This window comes from Rhinoderma darwinii, chromosome 3 (assembly GCF_050947455.1).
Source record: "Rhinoderma darwinii isolate aRhiDar2 chromosome 3, aRhiDar2.hap1, whole genome shotgun sequence".
In the NCBI taxonomy this organism is placed as follows: Eukaryota; Metazoa; Chordata; class Amphibia; order Anura; family Rhinodermatidae; genus Rhinoderma; species Rhinoderma darwinii.
In genome coordinates this window covers 306,364,076-306,382,083 of record NC_134689.1, presented here as the reverse complement: position 1 = coordinate 306,382,083, position 18,008 = coordinate 306,364,076, and positions in this window count along the sequence as shown.

Below are 18,008 nucleotides of genomic sequence, written 5' to 3'. Positions count from 1 at the left end.
CCCCTGCAGAATGACTCATAAGCAGTTGTTTGCTTTCTGTTTTTATTTTTCTTCTCATTTAGTTTTATGTTTATTCACCGTTTAAAAATAGAACAAGGGTGTAATTAAAAGTATAATGTGTAGAAAATAACATTCTGCACCATACTACTGTATATGTTTTTTTTTTACAAACCACTGTGGTCATAATGGTATACGATATGTTGCAATAACTCTGTCCAGGTATGTTAAGTATACTGAGCCTATAGATAAAGACTTAAAGAATGAAGGAAACAGGAAAATACAATTCAAATACAGTATATCTGGTTAAGAAAAAGTAGGGAGAAGAAAGGAAAATGGTGGAAAAGAGAAGACAGTAAATATAAATTGCAAATTGAATTCAGTTTTAGTAACTTGACCACTTATGACCTATGCATAAACTAAACTTACTATAAAACTTAGTCCAGGATAACCCCATTGAAACGACACTGAACAGACAAAATTCACAGAAAGACTAAAAAAAAAACACTTGTTTCTCTTTTATTTTGATCCTATTTTGTCTTTTATTGCAATTAAAACTTAGAAATATATAAATAAATCTTCTCATAAGTAGATAAGCTATCATCTAATAATCCTGTGTCTGGCTGTATGACCACTGACTGCAGCAGGAGCCTCCCCCCTCTGCCCTGTCTGCAGTAGGAAACACATTAAGCCATGCCCCTTTGCTAAGCCTAGCTATTTACCAGACCAAAACGGAAAAGATGAGTGGGTGTCCCGGCGCGTGGTGTGCACCCACTGGGCCGTACCGCGTAGCGGTATAGCAGCTGGCCAACCAGGTATAATGCAATGTCTATAGTCCATAAAGGGTACCTGAGGCAATGTAGACAGTAGTGGTGGTTTCAGGCTAAGATGAGGCTCCGACAGTAGACAGACACCCGGCGGGGTGCGACACAATAGATGCAGCGGAGGACACAACACGACTAGCTCTTGACGGCACAGGGGCATGGTAGAACAGGATACGAGGGTAAAGGCAGCAGGAACGGGTAACACAGGGAACTGGAAAACACTAAGAGACCATTTGCAATGACAAACTTAGGTGACACAACAACGCTCAGGCAAGGATCAAGAGGGCAGAGCCCCGAATATAGTCCAGCAGCATTCTGGGCTAATTGCAGATATTCTGCAACTGTGCGCGCACTGGCCCTTAAAGGCCGTGCACGCGCCCTGCGGGAAACGGTGTCCGGACCAGGAAGTGAGTGCCGGCGTCTTTCAGGAGGGAGATGCCGCCGGGAACTCACTCGTCCATGGCCGCGGCCATAAGAGGGTAAGTCAGGTCGACGGTCCGCGGCCATAGATGCTACAGTATCCCCCCTCTTACGCCCTTTCTTCTTGGGGCCAGAGCGGGAGAGAAACTTCTTCACGAGGGCAGGAGCATCAATTTTCGCCTCTAGCTCCCAAGATCTCTCCTCTGGACCAAATCCCCTCCAATCCACCAAATAAAAGGTCCCTCCTCCCACTTTCTTGGTGGCCAGGATCTCCCTCATATCGAAAGTCCTTGACAAGCCACCAGGAGCCACTGCAGAACTAGGAGTCCTGGAGTAGCTGTTCAGGCGAGAATGTGAAAGGCCTGGAGGAGTTGGTCCTGTCGAGACTGGAGAACTAGCATATCCGCCCGCATCTCCCGTGACGTCATCTTGGACTTGGATCGACCAGCGGGGTCCATGGTCTGAGCATACTGTCACGGCGCATAGCGGGATAGCATCTGGCCAACCAGGTACAATGCAATGTCTATAATCCAGAAAGGGTACCTGAGGCAATGTAGACAGTAGCGGTGGATTCAGACTAAGATGAGGCTCCGACAGTAGACAGACACCCGGCGGGGTGCGACACAATAGATGCAGTGGAGGACACAACACGACTCCAACTCTTGACGGCACAGGGGCACGGTAGCACAGGATACAGGGTACAGGCAGCAGGAACGGGTAACACTGGGAACTGGAAAACAATAGGAGACCATTTGCAATGACAAACTTAGATAATACAACAACGCACAGGCAAGGACCAAGAGGGCAGAGCCCCTTTTTTTTAGTCCAGCAGCATTCTGGGCTAATTGCAGATATTCTGCAACTGTGCGCGCACTGGCCCTTTAAGGCCGCGCACGCGCGGGCATGCGCGCCCTGCGGGAGACAGTATCCGGACCAGGAAGTGAGTGCCAGCGTCTCTCAGGAGGCAGATGCTGCCGGGAACTCACTCGTCCATGGCCGCAGCTGTCAGAGGGTAAGCCAGGACGACCGTCCGCGGCCATCGACATTATAGTGGGAAATGAATTACTGTGTTCTCTGCAGCATTTCTACAGGCTTGTTTCAGGAACATTCAGAAAATCCTGTAGACTGGCAAACAGTGGGGGCAAGTTTATCTCCTCTTTATTTTCCATTCATTTGTAGGTTTAGTGTTGCCTACTGACAATAAAGTATGCTACAGATTATTGTTACAAAATTCACTAATAGATACAAATCTGACTCTTCCGTCTGCCATATGATTCACATTTCCATGAAGTCTGTATGACATTGATGGAGTGGATTATTTACATCTTTTCAATGAGTCATTTGACTTTTTCTGATCTATCATTGTTTCTAAATATCATAGCATATTTTGCTTAACTATAGGAGTTTAATAATTCACCTGCTTCTGTCGCTGAACTTTTAACGTCGCTGCAGCATATGTCACTACTGTTCCTGAAGCATGCCTCCGTGCACACTCTCCGCGAACAGTTCCTCCGTCTTGCCCGTATCCTCGGGACCTCTTCCTATGATATAGAAACCAATCTGTTCCGTTATCTAACCAATCATGATGATCCCATAGTAAAGTATGGGGAGACGCTGAATCGCTCACAGCCCTCCTCTGTCATCTCCCACATGCTGCTGGACCTCCCCAGTGATAGCTGAACCAATCGGTTCAGTTTGTAGCTATGTGCGCTCTTATGCTCTGAAAGCGAGCAAACCAAAGTTGATGTTCCAGACGTAGCGGTTCCAAATTGGCAAAATCCAGGTATGGGTACACCGTTTGTTTCTGAATTTAAGTCTTTGCCTGGCCCAACATTTGATGTTACTGGTTTTGACCCTGTGGATTTTTTCACCTTATTTTTTAATGAACATTTTTTGGCATTATTATCAAGGGAGACTAACCTGTATGCAGCGCAGTTTATTGTGAATAACCCTGCCTCTTACCACTCAAGGCCAGGAAAATGGGTGCCTACTAATACTGCTGAATTAAAAAAAATTCTGCCACTGACTCTCCTTATGGGCATTGTGAAGAAACCCACGATAAGATCATACTGGTAAAAAAGCCCCATTCATGGTACCCCCACTTTCTCCGCAGTTATGACCAGGACTCTCTATGAGACACAATTAAAATTTTACACCTTGCTGACAATAGTCAGTGCTCCCCAAGAGATTCCCCTGACTATGACAGACTGTATAAAATTCGGCCTCTTTTATATTCTTTTTTTGAAATGTTTTGGGAGCTATATACCCCCCCAGTGAAAATATGTCCATTGATGAGAGTCTGGTCAAATTTAACCCCTTCCCGTCGTAAACAACTTTCAGATTTTAATTTTCGTTTATTTCCTCCCCACCTTCCAAAAGCCATAACTTTTTTATTTTTCCGTCGATATAGTCCTATGGAGGGCTTGATTTTTGTGGGACAAGTTGTCGTTTTTCGTAGCACTATTTATTGTGCCATATGATATGCTAAGAAATTGTAAAAAAAATATTTGTGGGGTAGAAAATGAAAAAAACAGCGATTCCTTCATTGTTTTTTGGCTTCGTTTTTACGGAATTCACTGTGCAATTAAAACAACATGTTAACTTTATTCTGCGGGTCAATACGATTACGGTGATACCAAATATATATATTTTTTTCTATATTTTAGTACTTTTACAAGTAAAAAACGAAGTGTAAAAAAATGTATTTATTTTGTGTCGCCAAATTCTGAGAGCCATAACTTTTTAAATTTTCCATTGATTAAGTGGTATGAGTGCGTATTTTTTGCGGGATAAGCTGTAGTTTTTAATGATACCATTTTGGGGTTCATGCGAAGTTTTGATCACGTTTCATTAAATTTTTTGTGGGAGATGAGGTGACCAAAAAAATAGCGATTCTGGCATTTAAATTTATTTATTTTTTACGGCGTACACCGCGCGGGTTAAATAATGATATATTGTAATAGTTCAGACTTTTACGGATGCGGCGATATCAATTATGTTTATTTATTAAATTTTTTACTATGCTCTAGGGGGGAAATGGGAAAAGGGAGGTTTTTTGAACTGTTAATTAAATTATTTTTTTTACATAAAAACAAACATTTATTTTACTAATTTTTACTTTTTTTATTAGTCCAAAAAGGGGACTTCAATCAGCGATCGTCGGATCGCTTGTACGATATACCGCAATACCAATGTATTGCAGTATATCGTCTTTCTGACAGGCTTCTATTAAGCCCTGCCAGAGACAGGGCTTAGGGGGAGCACAAAGATGGCGGACCTGGGGGCCTTTATTAGGCACCCAGGCAGCCATAGCAACCATCGCCACCCCGCGATTGCATTGCGGGGGGCGTGATGAGCTGCTAGAGGGGGTCGCCCCCCTCTTTCTAATGCTTTAAATGCCTCGGTTGCTATTGACCGTGGCATTTAACGGGTTAAACGAGCGGGATCGCGCTCGAGCGCGATCCCGCTCGTTGCTGTGAAGTGTTGGCTGTAACATACAGCCGACACCCGCATCGTATGGAGCAGGTTCACTCCGTTTGCCCATTCCATACTTCCCCTACCCGGCTATGACGTATGGATATGTTAAATATCGGGAAGGGGTTAAAGGTAGACTGCATTTCAAGCAGTTTATTCCTTCTAAGTGTGCCCTCTATGGAATAAAATTGTACTAGCTCTGTGAATACACTACGGGCTACACAAAGAATTTCATGTTTACCGAGTAAAAGATGCCCAATTGAATCCGCCAGTGTGCCCGCCAGAATTGGGGACTACCGGAAAAATTGTCTGGGAGATTATGGGGCCTTTACTTCAAAAAGGGCACACATTTTTTCTGGACAATTATTACAGCAGCATCCCTCTGTTCAGACACCTACAGGAGGCAAACTCTGGAGCATGTGGCACAGTTCACAGAAACAGATAGGGCCTTCCACAATCTCTGATAAGCCAGAGACTAAACAAGGGAGAGTCTGCTGGTCTCCATTGGGGCAATTTGTTGGCCGTACGTTATGGGGACAAAAAAGTTGTGTATATCTTGACTTCAGTACACTCAGAGGCCACCGTGACAGTCTAAGGAAAAAGATCTCCTGCAGATAAAAAAAAAAATCCATCTGCATAGCTCACTACAATAAATATATGGGTGGTGTCGCCCTCTCAAACCAAGTGTTAAAACCCTATGAGGTCATGAGGAGATTATACACCTGGTACAAAAAAAAATATAAATTTACATAATTCAAATGGGAATCTATAATTCCTTTATTTTGTTCAATCAGGCAGATGGCACACATACTTTTTTGGTGTACCAGGAAATAATTTATGAACAGCTGCTGTTCCAGAACTAAGGCCCAATGTTTCCCTTGAAATCTGAAGATGTGTAAAGGCTCAAAGAGCGACACTTTTTGGCCACAATTCCTTCAACCCAAGACAGAGATACCCCCCAAAGAAGGTGCCGCATCTGTTCCAAAAAAGGCAAGAGGAGCAAGAGCCGCTACTTTTGCCCAGATTGTGCATCCATGCCAGCCCTGTGCATTGCTGAATGCTTTAAAATTTATCATACTGATTAACTATTTTTTCTCAACTTTTTTAATTTGACCTGTCTAAAAGCAACTTTAAAAATGAACTCTCCAGACATTTGTTTTTCTTTTATCTTATTAGCACCAAATAATTAGGCTACTACCTGGGGGAAAAGAGAAGGGAATAGCATTTTTTAATCCTACAAAACAAAATTCAACAAAAAAACCCCTGAATTTTACAATATACCCCTCGTTGAATACCTGAGGTTTCTATCTTTTTGACACAGATCTCTTTTTTTAGTATTATTCTGATGTTTCGCCACTGTGTAAAGAGTAGCGCTTTTGCCTCTGGACACCATTAAATACACTAGAAGTGGGTTATATGCACAAATAAGATATAATTTTACTCAGGAGAAGTTGGCATACAAATATTAGGTCGATCTGTCTAAGCAGCAAATAGCGCGTACAAAAAAGTAAAGGTAAAACAGCACCAAAATAGAAAAAAAAGTTTTTATAATTTTTTTCCACCATCTTCCAACAAAAATTGAAAATAACCTAAAAGAGCTTACTTTCCAACGTATACCTTATTGAATACCATGGGATGTCTATTTTTGTCATTTGTGGATTTTTTTGGACTGATTCTGATGTGTTAGCACCACTGGTCAGTTGCAAAGACACTGTGGGGCCATAAAATGAGCCATGCAGAAAATGCACCTTGAAGAAGAAAAAGTGCTCTTTTGCCTCTGGACACCATTACATACCCTAAAAGTGGGTTATGTGTACAAATGAGGTATCATTTTACCCAGAAGAAGTTGACGTACAAATATTAGGTTGATTTTGCTAAGCATCAAATAGCGTGTACAAAAAAAGTACAGGTGAAATATCGCCAACATAAAGAGAATGTATATTTCAACATTTTCCACCATCTACCAAAAAACATTAAAAATAACCAAAAAGTGCTTACTTTCCAATATATACCTTATATACATTATTGAATACAGTGGGATGTCTATTTTCAGCATTGGTGGCGTTTTTGGACTGATTCTGATGATTTAGCACCACTGGTCAATTGCAAAGACACAGTGGGGTCATAAAATAAGACATGCAAAAAATAAATGCACTTGAAAAACAGAAATGCACATGCTGGATATCAAACCATATTATATCTTATTATTTAATAAAAACTATATAAATATGGTGTCCCTGTAATCAGAAGAAATAGACAAACATTTTTTAAATTAAAAAATATATATATAAATTCTGTTTCAGACAAAAGAAGCAAAATTCACGGCCGGTGATTACGGGCACTGCCAGTCGTGGACAGTCACCCGCGGTCATTTGCCGACCATGCTCCCATGATTAGAGATGAGCGAACCGGGACAACCGAACCCGGTTTCGGTCCGAACTTCAGGAAAAGTTCGGTTCGCAGCGAATCCGAACTTTACCGGGTTCGGCCGAACCCGTTTTGACCGAACCCGGCTACATTTTGGCGCCTGCCACATGTTACATCTAAAATGGAGGATTACAGAAGATCACCTGACATCAGGCTACCCCATAATGCCTTGCAAACGGCTCTCCCAGCCTATCGGGAGGCAGCATAGGGGCGGGCTCAAGCCTGCAATAAAAGTCTATGCACGGAGCTCAGCGGCCATTTTACAGACAGGAGCTGTAGGAATAGCATCTCTGTGCAGTAAGGGAAAGCTTTAGGAATCTAAAAGGCAGGAATTCAGAAATCGAAGGGGCTCATCCACTACTCACTACTCAGCCAGTGTGTGAATACGCTTTTATAAGGGGCTCATCCCCGTTGCATCCAACTTGCAATACAGGCAGCCTAGTAGTACTATAAGGCCCAGCATTCCCTGAGTGCACTGCAGCGAGGCTGATTGAAATTCTCATTCATTGCCATTTGCCAAGCCAGTGTCCGTGTGTGAATACGCTTTTAAAAGGGGCTCATCCCTGGAATAACAATCCAACTTGCCATACAGGCAGCCTAGAAGTACTACAACGCCCAGCATTCCCTGAGTGCACTGCAGCGAGGCTGATTGAAATTCTCATTCATTGCCATTTGCCAAGCCAGTGTCCGTGTGTGAATACGCTTTTAGAAGGGGCTCATCCCCATTGCATCCAACTTGCAATACAGGCAGCCTTTGTAGTAGTGGTAGTAGTAGTACTACAAGGCCCAGCATTCCCTGAGTGCACTGCAGCGAGGCTGATTGAAATTCTCATTCATTGCCATTTGCCAAGCCAGTGTCCGTGTGTGAATACGCTTTTAAAAGGGGCTCATCCCTGGCCGTTATTAACAGGATAACAATCCAACTTGCCATACAGGCAGCCTAGAAGTACTACAACGCCCAGCATTCCCTGAGTGCACTGCAGCGAGGCTGATTGAAATTCTCATTCATTGCCATTTGCCAAGCCAGTGTCCGTGTGTGAATACGCTTTTAAAAGGGGCTCATCCCTGGAATAACAATCCAACTTGCCATACAGGCAGCCTAGAAGTACTACAACGCCCAGCATTCCCTGAGTGCACTGCAGCGAGGCTGATTGAAATTCTCATTCATTGCCATTTGCCAAGCCAGTGTCCGTGTGTGAATACGCTTTTAGAAGGGGCTCATCCCCATTGCATCCAACTTGCAATACAGGCAGCCTTTGTAGTAGTGGTAGTAGTACTACAAGGCCCAGCATTCCCTGAGTGCACTGCAGCGAGGCTGATTGAAATTCTCATTCATTGCCATTTGCCAAGCCAGTGTCCGTGTGTGAATACGCTTTTAGAAGGGGCTCATCCCCATTGCATCCAACTTGCAATACAGGCAGCCTTTGTAGTAGTGGTAGTAGTAGTACTACAAGGCCCAGCATTCCCTGAGTGCACTGCAGCGAGGCTGATTGAAATTCTCATTCATTGCCATTTGCCAAGCCAGTGTCCGTGTGTGAATACGCTTTTAAAAGGGGCTCATCCCTGGAATAACAATCCAACTTGCCATACAGGCAGCCTAGTAGTACTACAAGGCCCAGCATTCCCTGAGTGCACTGCAGCGAGGCTGATTGAAATTCTCATTCATTGCCATTTGCCAAGCCAGTGTCCGTGTGTGAATACGCTTTTAAAAGGGGCTCATCCCTGGAATAACAATCCAACTTGCCATACAGGCAGCCTAGTAGTACTACAAGGCCCAGCATTCCCTGAGTGCACTGCAGCGAGGCTGATTGAAATTCTCATTCATTGCCATTTGCCAAGCCAGTGTCCGTGTGTGAATACGCTTTTAGAAGGGGCTCATCCCCATTGCATCCAACTTGCAATACAGGCAGCCTTTGTAGTAGTGGTAGTAGTACTACAAGGCCCAGCATTCCCTGAGTGCACTGCAGCGAGGCTGATTGAAATTCTCATTCATTGCCATTTGCCAAGCCAGTGTCCGTGTGTGAATACGCTTTTAGAAGGGGCTCATCCCCATTGCATCCAACTTGCAATACAGGCAGCCTTTGTAGTAGTGGTAGTAGTAGTACTACAAGGCCCAGCATTCCCTGAGTGCACTGCAGCGAGGCTGATTGAAATTCTCATTCATTGCCATTTGCCAAGCCAGTGTCCGTGTGTGAATACGCTTTTAAAAGGGGCTCATCCCTGGCCGTTATTAACAGGATAACAATCCAACTTGCCATACAGGCAGCCTAGAAGTACTACAACGCCCAGCATTCCCTGAGTGCACTGCAGCGAGGCTGATTGAAATTCTCATTCATTGCCATTTGCCAAGCCAGTGTCCGTGTGTGAATACGCTTTTAGAAGGGGCTCATCCCCATTGCATCCAACTTGCAATACAGGCAGCCTTTGTAGTAGTGGTAGTAGTAGTACTACAAGGCCCAGCATTCCCTGAGTGCACTGCAGCGAGGCTGATTGAAATTCTCATTCATTGCCATTTGCCAAGCCAGTGTCCGTGTGTGAATACGCTTTTAAAAGGGGCTCATCCCTGGAATAACAATCCAACTTGCCATACAGGCAGCCTAGTAGTACTACAAGGCCCAGCATTCCCTGAGTGCACTGCAGCGAGGCTGATTGAAATTCTCATTCATTGCCATTTGCCAAGCCAGTGTCCGTGTGTGAATACGCTTTTAGAAGGGGCTCATCCCCATTGCATCCAACTTGCAATACAGGCAGCCTTTGTAGTAGTGGTAGTAGTAGTACTACAAGGCCCAGCATTCCCTGAGTGCACTGCAGCGAGGCTGATTGAAATTCTCATTCATTGCCATTTGCCAAGCCAGTGTCCGTGTGTGAATACGCTTTTAAAAGGGGCTCATCCCTGGCCGTTATTAACAGGATAACAATCCAACTTGCCATACAGGCAGCCTAGAAGTACTACAACGCCCAGCATTCCCTGAGTGCACTGCAGCGAGGCTGATTGAAATTCTCATTCATTGCCATTTGCCAAGCCAGTGTCCGTGTGTGAATACGCTTTTAGAAGGGGCTCATCCCCATTGCATCCAACTTGCAATACAGGCAGCCTTTGTAGTAGTGGTAGTAGTAGTACTACAAGGCCCAGCATTCCCTGAGTGCACTGCAGCGAGGCTGATTGAAATTCTCATTCATTGCCATTTGCCAAGCCAGTGTCCGTGTGTGAATACGCTTTTAAAAGGGGCTCATCCCTGGAATAACAATCCAACTTGCCATACAGGCAGCCTAGTAGTACTACAAGGCCCAGCATTCCCTGAGTGCACTGCAGCGAGGCTGATTGAAATTCTCATTCATTGCCATTTGCCAAGCCAGTGTCCGTGTGTGAATACGCTTTTAAAAGGGGCTCATCCCTGGAATAACAATCCAACTTGCCATACAGGCAGCCTAGTAGTACTACAAGGCCCAGCATTCCCTGAGTGCACTGCAGCGAGGCTGATTGAAATTCTCATTCATTGCCATTTGCCAAGCCAGTGTCCGTGTGTGAATACGCTTTTAGAAGGGGCTCATCCCCATTGCATCCAACTTGCAATACAGGCAGCCTTTGTAGTAGTGGTAGTAGTACTACAAGGCCCAGCATTCCCTGAGTGCACTGCAGCGAGGCTGATTGAAATTCTCATTCATTGCCATTTGCCAAGCCAGTGTCCGTGTGTGAATACGCTTTTAGAAGGGGCTCATCCCCATTGCATCCAACTTGCAATACAGGCAGCCTTTGTAGTAGTGGTAGTAGTAGTACTACAAGGCCCAGCATTCCCTGAGTGCACTGCAGCGAGGCTGATTGAAATTCTCATTCATTGCCATTTGCCAAGCCAGTGTCCGTGTGTGAATACGCTTTTAAAAGGGGCTCATCCCTGGAATAACAATCCAACTTGCCATACAGGCAGCCTAGTAGTACTACAAGGCCCAGCATTCCCTGAGTGCACTGCAGCGAGGCTGATTGAAATTCTCATTCATTGCCATTTGCCAAGCCAGTGTCCGTGTGTGAATACGCTTTTAGAAGGGGCTCATCCCCATTGCATCCAACTTGCAATACAGGCAGCCTTTGTAGTAGTGGTAGTAGTACTACAAGGCCCAGCATTCCCTGAGTGCACTGCAGCGAGGCTGATTGAAATTCTCATTCATTGCCATTTGCCAAGCCAGTGTCCGTGTGTGAATACGCTTTTAGAAGGGGCTCATCCCCATTGCATCCAACTTGCAATACAGGCAGCCTTTGTAGTAGTGGTAGTAGTAGTACTACAAGGCCCAGCATTCCCTGAGTGCACTGCAGCGAGGCTGATTGAAATTCTCATTCATTGCCATTTGCCAAGCCAGTGTCCGTGTGTGAATACGCTTTTAAAAGGGGCTCATCCCTGGCCGTTATTAACAGGATAACAATCCAACTTGCCATACAGGCAGCCTAGAAGTACTACAACGCCCAGCATTCCCTGAGTGCACTGCAGCGAGGCTGATTGAAATTCTCATTCATTGCCATTTGCCAAGCCAGTGTCCGTGTGTGAATACGCTTTTAAAAGGGGCTCTGAAATGTCTGGGAAAAAAAAGGTTGTGAAAGGACGGGGTAGAGGAAGAAACACCCATGCCGTCTCCTCTTCCAGTCCAAATGTTGGATCTGTTGGTGCCAGACCCAGTAGCAGCATTTGTGGCACAAGACATGTGCCCAGTTCCACTAGTAGCAGCTGCCATGTGCCTGCTAGTAGTAGTATCAGCAAGCCAGACTTGTCCATCTCCTCCGGTGGGCGGGTTACTTTAGACAATACGGCCATTGTGGACTGGTTGGCTGGCTCGCGGTCATCTCAGCAGGAAGACTCTGACGATCTGGCTTCAAGCCAGGTTTCGTTGGATTCCAGATCCTCTACAGTTCCTTGGCACGGTGACAGTAGTAATATAGGTATTTCTAGCGTTTCCATTCCATCATCTATGTCTTCGCTCCCCCTTCCTAGCGGGAAGCCATCTTTCCTGAGAGTCCTAAGAGACATCTCCTCGGGTGCGAAGGAAGATACTGAACAACATAGTGATGATGATGATTTGTTTTCCGCGAGTCAGCCAACGGAGTGTGTTGCGGCGGTGGTGGAGGTGGAAGCGGTGACCGAGACGCATAGCTGCGGTAGTGGGGGTGTTGGTGGTGGTAGCCGTGGTGGCAGACGCAGTAATGAGGGGGGGCATGGAGCCCGCCATGATGTCACATCACATTCACAACACAGTGACAGAAGTGGCGGGGATGATGAGGAAGGCTATGATGATGATGTTGTTTTAGACAGGACGTGGGAACCAGGTGACGAGGTGATGACGGCGTCAGAGGAGGAGGGTAGTAGTGGCGGCACTGGATGTGATAAACAGCCAAGCCGAGGTAGGGGCAGAAGTCAATCTGCAAAACGTTGCAGCGGTAGGGTCAGCTCAGGAGCCGGTGACGGCGACACAGATGCTGGTGTAGGTTCCCGAAAAAAGCCTGCCAGACAAGGGGCAAGCTCGGGTGGTTGTGGTGGTGGTGGTGGTGGTGGACGTGGTACTACCTCTTTACGGTACTCTGCCGTGTGGCAATTTTTCTGTACCTTCCCAGAGGAGGAAAACATGGCACAGTGCCGTATCTGCAAGCAGAAAGTAAGGCGTGGGCAGGGCAGCAATGTAGGAACTACTGCTCTACGTAAACACATGGAACGGCATCACAAGGCCATGTGGGACAATCAACATGCCCCACCATCATGTACATCTAATGAAGACCCCTCTTCCGCTGCTGCTGCTGCTCCGAGTCCCTGTCATCTAAGTAGTAGCCAGGCCTTATCCACCATGTCGTTGTCATCATCATCATCACTGTCATCTAGTGCTCCTCCTATGTCCCGTCAGTTATCCATTACGGAATCGTTGTCCAATAAGCAACAATATATACCCAGTCATCCACTTGTCGTGCGGCTTAATTCACACCTGGCAAAGTTGTTGGTGGTGCAGTCGCTGCCATACCACCTGGTCGACTCCGCCGGCTTCAAGCAATTGATGGCGTGCGCTCAGCCTAGGTGGCGAATACCTAGCCGACATTACTTCTCCAAAACAGCTGTCCCTGCCTTGCACAAGCATGTGGAGGAAAAGGTGTCCAAGTCCTTGCAATTATCCGTGTGCAGCAGGGTACATGCCACCGTCGACACGTGGAGCAGCAACTATGGGCAGGGACAGTACATGTCTTTCACGGCCCACTGGGTCAATATTTTGCAGTCCGATGCACCACCGCAGCAATGCCAGGCATTACCACCTCCACGCTTGTATGTTTCTAGTTCAACTCCGGACACCAGGCGCCTACCATCCTTCTCCTCCTACTCCTCCTCCTCCTCCTTGCCTTCCTCCTTGGAGGTCTTCCCGTCCCCGACAGGACACAGCGTATCTTCCACTCCTCCTCCCTCCTCTTTTCATAGGTGCAAGGTGAAGCGCCACAACGCTGTCTTACACCTGCTGAGCCTGGGCGAGAAAAGCCACACAGGGCAGGAGCTGCTGCTGTGCATCAAGGAGGAAATCGCACGCTGGCTGTCTCCTCTGAAACTCACACTGGGCAATGTTGTCTCTGATAACGGCAAGAACGTTGTGGCTGCACTGCGTCTAGGTCACCTGACACACGCTCCTTGCATGGCACATGTGATCAATCTGGTCATAACACGCTTCTTAAAGTCATATGTTGGTTTGAAGGGTGTGCTGGCCATGTCCAGGAGGGTTTGCGTTCGCTTTAGACGTTCGTATGCATTTAAGCACGCCCTCCTGGACTTGCAGCGTCAAAACAATCTCCCAGAACACAGCCTGATTTGCGACGTTCCAACACGATGGAATTCCACCCTGCACATGTTGGACCGTCTGTACGAACAGCGGAAAGCCGTGAATGATTTCCTGATGCAGCAGACGGGCAGCGTTTGGAGCCAGTGTAATTTCGAGCTCAGGCACTGGCAGCTGGTTAGAGACGCATGTCGCGTTTTGAGGCCCTTTGAAGAGGCCACACGATTTGTGAGCCGTGACGCTAGCGGAATGAACGATGTTATGCCGCTGATATTCATTATGGAGCAAACGCTCACAGCGATGATTCAGCAAAGGATGGAGGAAGGATCACATCTGGCTATGGATGTTGAGGAGGAGGAGGAGGATGAGGAAACAGGACCTGAAGAGGAGCTGGATTTGGAGATGGAATCACAGGAAGGGATAGGGGACGAGGCAGCCGCACAACATGACAGTGATGGTGGTGATGACGAGTCTGACGACGACCTTGATGATGGACAACCATGGCAGTATGGGGCGGAGATGGAACCAACCGGGCCCTCTGAAACGCTGGCCAGGATGGCGAGCTGTATGCTTCGTTACTTGCGCGCTGACTGTCGTATTGTTAGCATGAAGCAAAGAGATGACTACTGGATAGCCACACTTTTAGACCCTCGGTATAAAGCCAGAATGGGGGAGTTTTTTGCGCCTTCCGAGAGGGAGGCAAAATTGGCTTATTATAGAGAGAAGCTATGCAGCCAGCTTGTCATGGCTTTCAAACGGCAGACACCCGCTGCAAGCATGTCTGACCGGGGGGCCACTCTCCGCTCCCCACTGTCTCATCGTTCCACCGCCTCTGGCAGAGCTACCTCTGCAATAGGCGGCAGCCGTGGCAGCAGCGGCAGCAGCAGCAGCAGCAGCAGCCAATTCAGTTTGGAAAATATGATGACAACATTTTTACATCCAATACCCCGACCTGACACACATCGTAGCACTAGTCACCAAAGGGATGTTCACCATCTCCAGGTGCAGCACCTAAACAACCAGGTTCACTCGTACTTGGACTGTGCCCTTTCTCCGTCAGAAATGCTGATCCCAGACCCCATGGACTTCTGGGTCAGCAGATTGGATCATTGGCAAGAACTGGCCCAGTTTGCCATGGGTGTACTGTCTTGTCCACCCTCCAGTGTAGCGTCAGAGAGGGTATTCAGCGCAGCAGGGGGCTTCGTCACCCCTAAGCGAACAAGATTGTCCGCCAACAGCTTGGAAAATCTCACGTTTCTGAAAATGAATCAAGCGTGGATCGGTGAGGATTTTAAAACCCCTGTGCCTGATGCCACTGATTAGATCTTACATTGCTGCTGCTGCTGCCGCCTGCTACTGCCGCCTGCTACTATGGGATTCTGTCCTGTCCACTCTTTTTTTAATGTGCCGCTGTTGGTGCTGCAGCTGCTACTACTTCTACCACCAATCCACCCCAGTGCCGTCTGCTACAAGCAGGCCTGCCCCACCAGAGGGCTTTGTCCTGTGACTCTCCAGTCTCTTTTTTTAATGTGCTGCTACTACTGCTACTACTGCTTGCACCCTTGCTGTCTGTGTTGGCTAGTACCTCTACTACCACCAATACACCTACACTGCCATCTGCTACAAGCAGGCCTGAGGCCTGCCCCACTACAGGGCTTTGTCCTCCTGTGACTGTCCAGTCTCTTTTTTTAATGTGCTGCTACTACTGCTACTACTGCTTGCACCCTTGCTGTCTGTGTTGGCTACCTCGACTACTACCACCAATACACCTCCACTGCCGCCCGTCTGCTACAAGCAGGCCTGAGGCCTGCCCCACCACAGGGCTTTGTCCTCCTGTGACTGTCCAGTCTCTCTTTTTTTTAATGTGCTGCTACTACTGCTACTACTGCTTGCACCCTTGCTGTCTGTGTTGGCTACCTCTAATACCACCAATACACCTACACTGCCGCCCGTCTGCTACAAGCAGGCCTACCCCACCACAGGGCTATGTCCTGTGACTGTCGTCCAGTCTCTTTTTTTAATGTGCTGCTGCTACTACCAGTCCTACCACCCTTGCTGTCTGTGTTGGCTAGTCTACCTCTACTACCACCAATACACCTCCACTGCCGTCTGCTACAAGCAGGCCTGAGGCCTGCCCCACCACAGGGCTTTGCCCTCCTCTGACTGTCCAGTCTCTTTTTTTAATGTGCTGCTACTACTGCTACTACTGCTTGCACCCTTGCTGTCTGTGTTGGCTACCTCGGCTACTACCAGTCTACCACCAATACACCTCCACTGCCGCCCGTCTGCTACAAGCAGGCCTGAGGCCTGCCCCACCACAGGGCTTTGCCCTCCTCTGACTGTCCAGTCTCTTTTTTTAATGTGCTGCTACTACTGCTACTACTGCTTGCACCCTTGCTGTCTGTGTTGGCTACCTCGACTACTACCACCAATACACCTCCACTGCCGCCCGTCTGCTACAAGCAGGCCTGAGGCCTGCCCCACCACAGGGCTTTGCCCTCCTCTGACTGTCCAGTCTCTTTTTTTAATGTGCTGCTACTACTGCTACTACTGCTTGCACCCTTGCTGTCTGTGTTGGCTACCTCGACTACTACCACCAATACACCTCCACTGCCGCCCGTCTGCTACAAGCAGGCCTGAGGCCTGCCCCACCACAGGGCTTTGCCCTCCTCTGACTGTCCAGTCTCTTTTTTTAATGTGCTGCTACTACTGCTACTACTGCTTGCACCCTTGCTGTCTGTGTTGGCTACCTCGGCTACTACCAGTCTACCACCAATACACCTCCACTGCCGCCCGTCTGCTACAAGCAGGCCTGAGGCCTGCCCCACCACAGGGCTTTGTCCTCCTGTGACTGTCCAGTCTCTCTTTTTTTTAATGTGCTGCTACTACTGCTACTACTGCTTGCACCCTTGCTGTCTGTGTTGGCTACCTCTAATACCACCAATACACCTACACTGCCGCCCGTCTGCTACAAGCAGGCCTACCCCACCACAGGGCTATGTCCTGTGACTGTCGTCCAGTCTCTTTTTTTAATGTGCTGCTGCTACTACCAGTCCTACCACCCTTGCTGTCTGTGTTGGCTAGTCTACCTCTACTACCACCAATACACCTCCACTGCCGTCTGCTACAAGCAGGCCTGAGGCCTGCCCCACCACAGGGCTTTGCCCTCCTCTGACTGTCCAGTCTCTTTTTTTAATGTGCTGCTACTACTGCTACTACTGCTTGCACCCTTGCTGTCTGTGTTGGCTACCTCGACTACTACCACCAATACACCTCCACTGCCGCCCGTCTGCTACAAGCAGGCCTGAGGCCTGCCCCACCACAGGGCTTTGTCCTCCTCTGACTGTCCAGTCTCTTTTTTTAATGTGCTGCTACTACTGCTACTACTGCTTGCACCCTTGCTGTCTGTGTTGGCTACCTCGACTACTACCACCAATACACCTCCACTGCCGCCCGTCTGCTACAAGCAGGCCTGAGGCCTGCCCCACCACAGGGCTTTGCCCTCCTCTGACTGTCCAGTCTCTTTTTTTAATGTGCTGCTACTACTGCTACTACTGCTTGCACCCTTGCTGTCTGTGTTGGCTACCTCGACTACTACCACCAATACACCTCCACTGCCGCCCGTCTGCTACAAGCAGGCCTGAGGCCTGCCCCACCACAGGGCTTTGCCCTCCTCTGACTGTCCAGTCTCTTTTTTTAATGTGCTGCTACTACTGCTACTACTGCTTGCACCCTTGCTGTCTGTGTTGGCTACCTCTAATACCACCAATACACCTACACTGCCGCCCGTCTGCTACAAGCAGGCCTACCCCACCACAGGGCTATGTCCTGTGACTGTCGTCCAGTCTCTTTTTTTAATGTGCTGCTGCTACTACCAGTCCTACCACCCTTGCTGTCTGTGTTGGCTAGTCTACCTCTACTACCACCAATACACCTCCACTGCCGTCTGCTACAAGCAGGCCTGAGGCCTGCCCCACCACAGGGCTTTGCCCTCCTCTGACTGTCCAGTCTCTTTTTTTAATGTGCTGCTACTACTGCTACTACTGCTTGCACCCTTGCTGTCTGTGTTGGCTACCT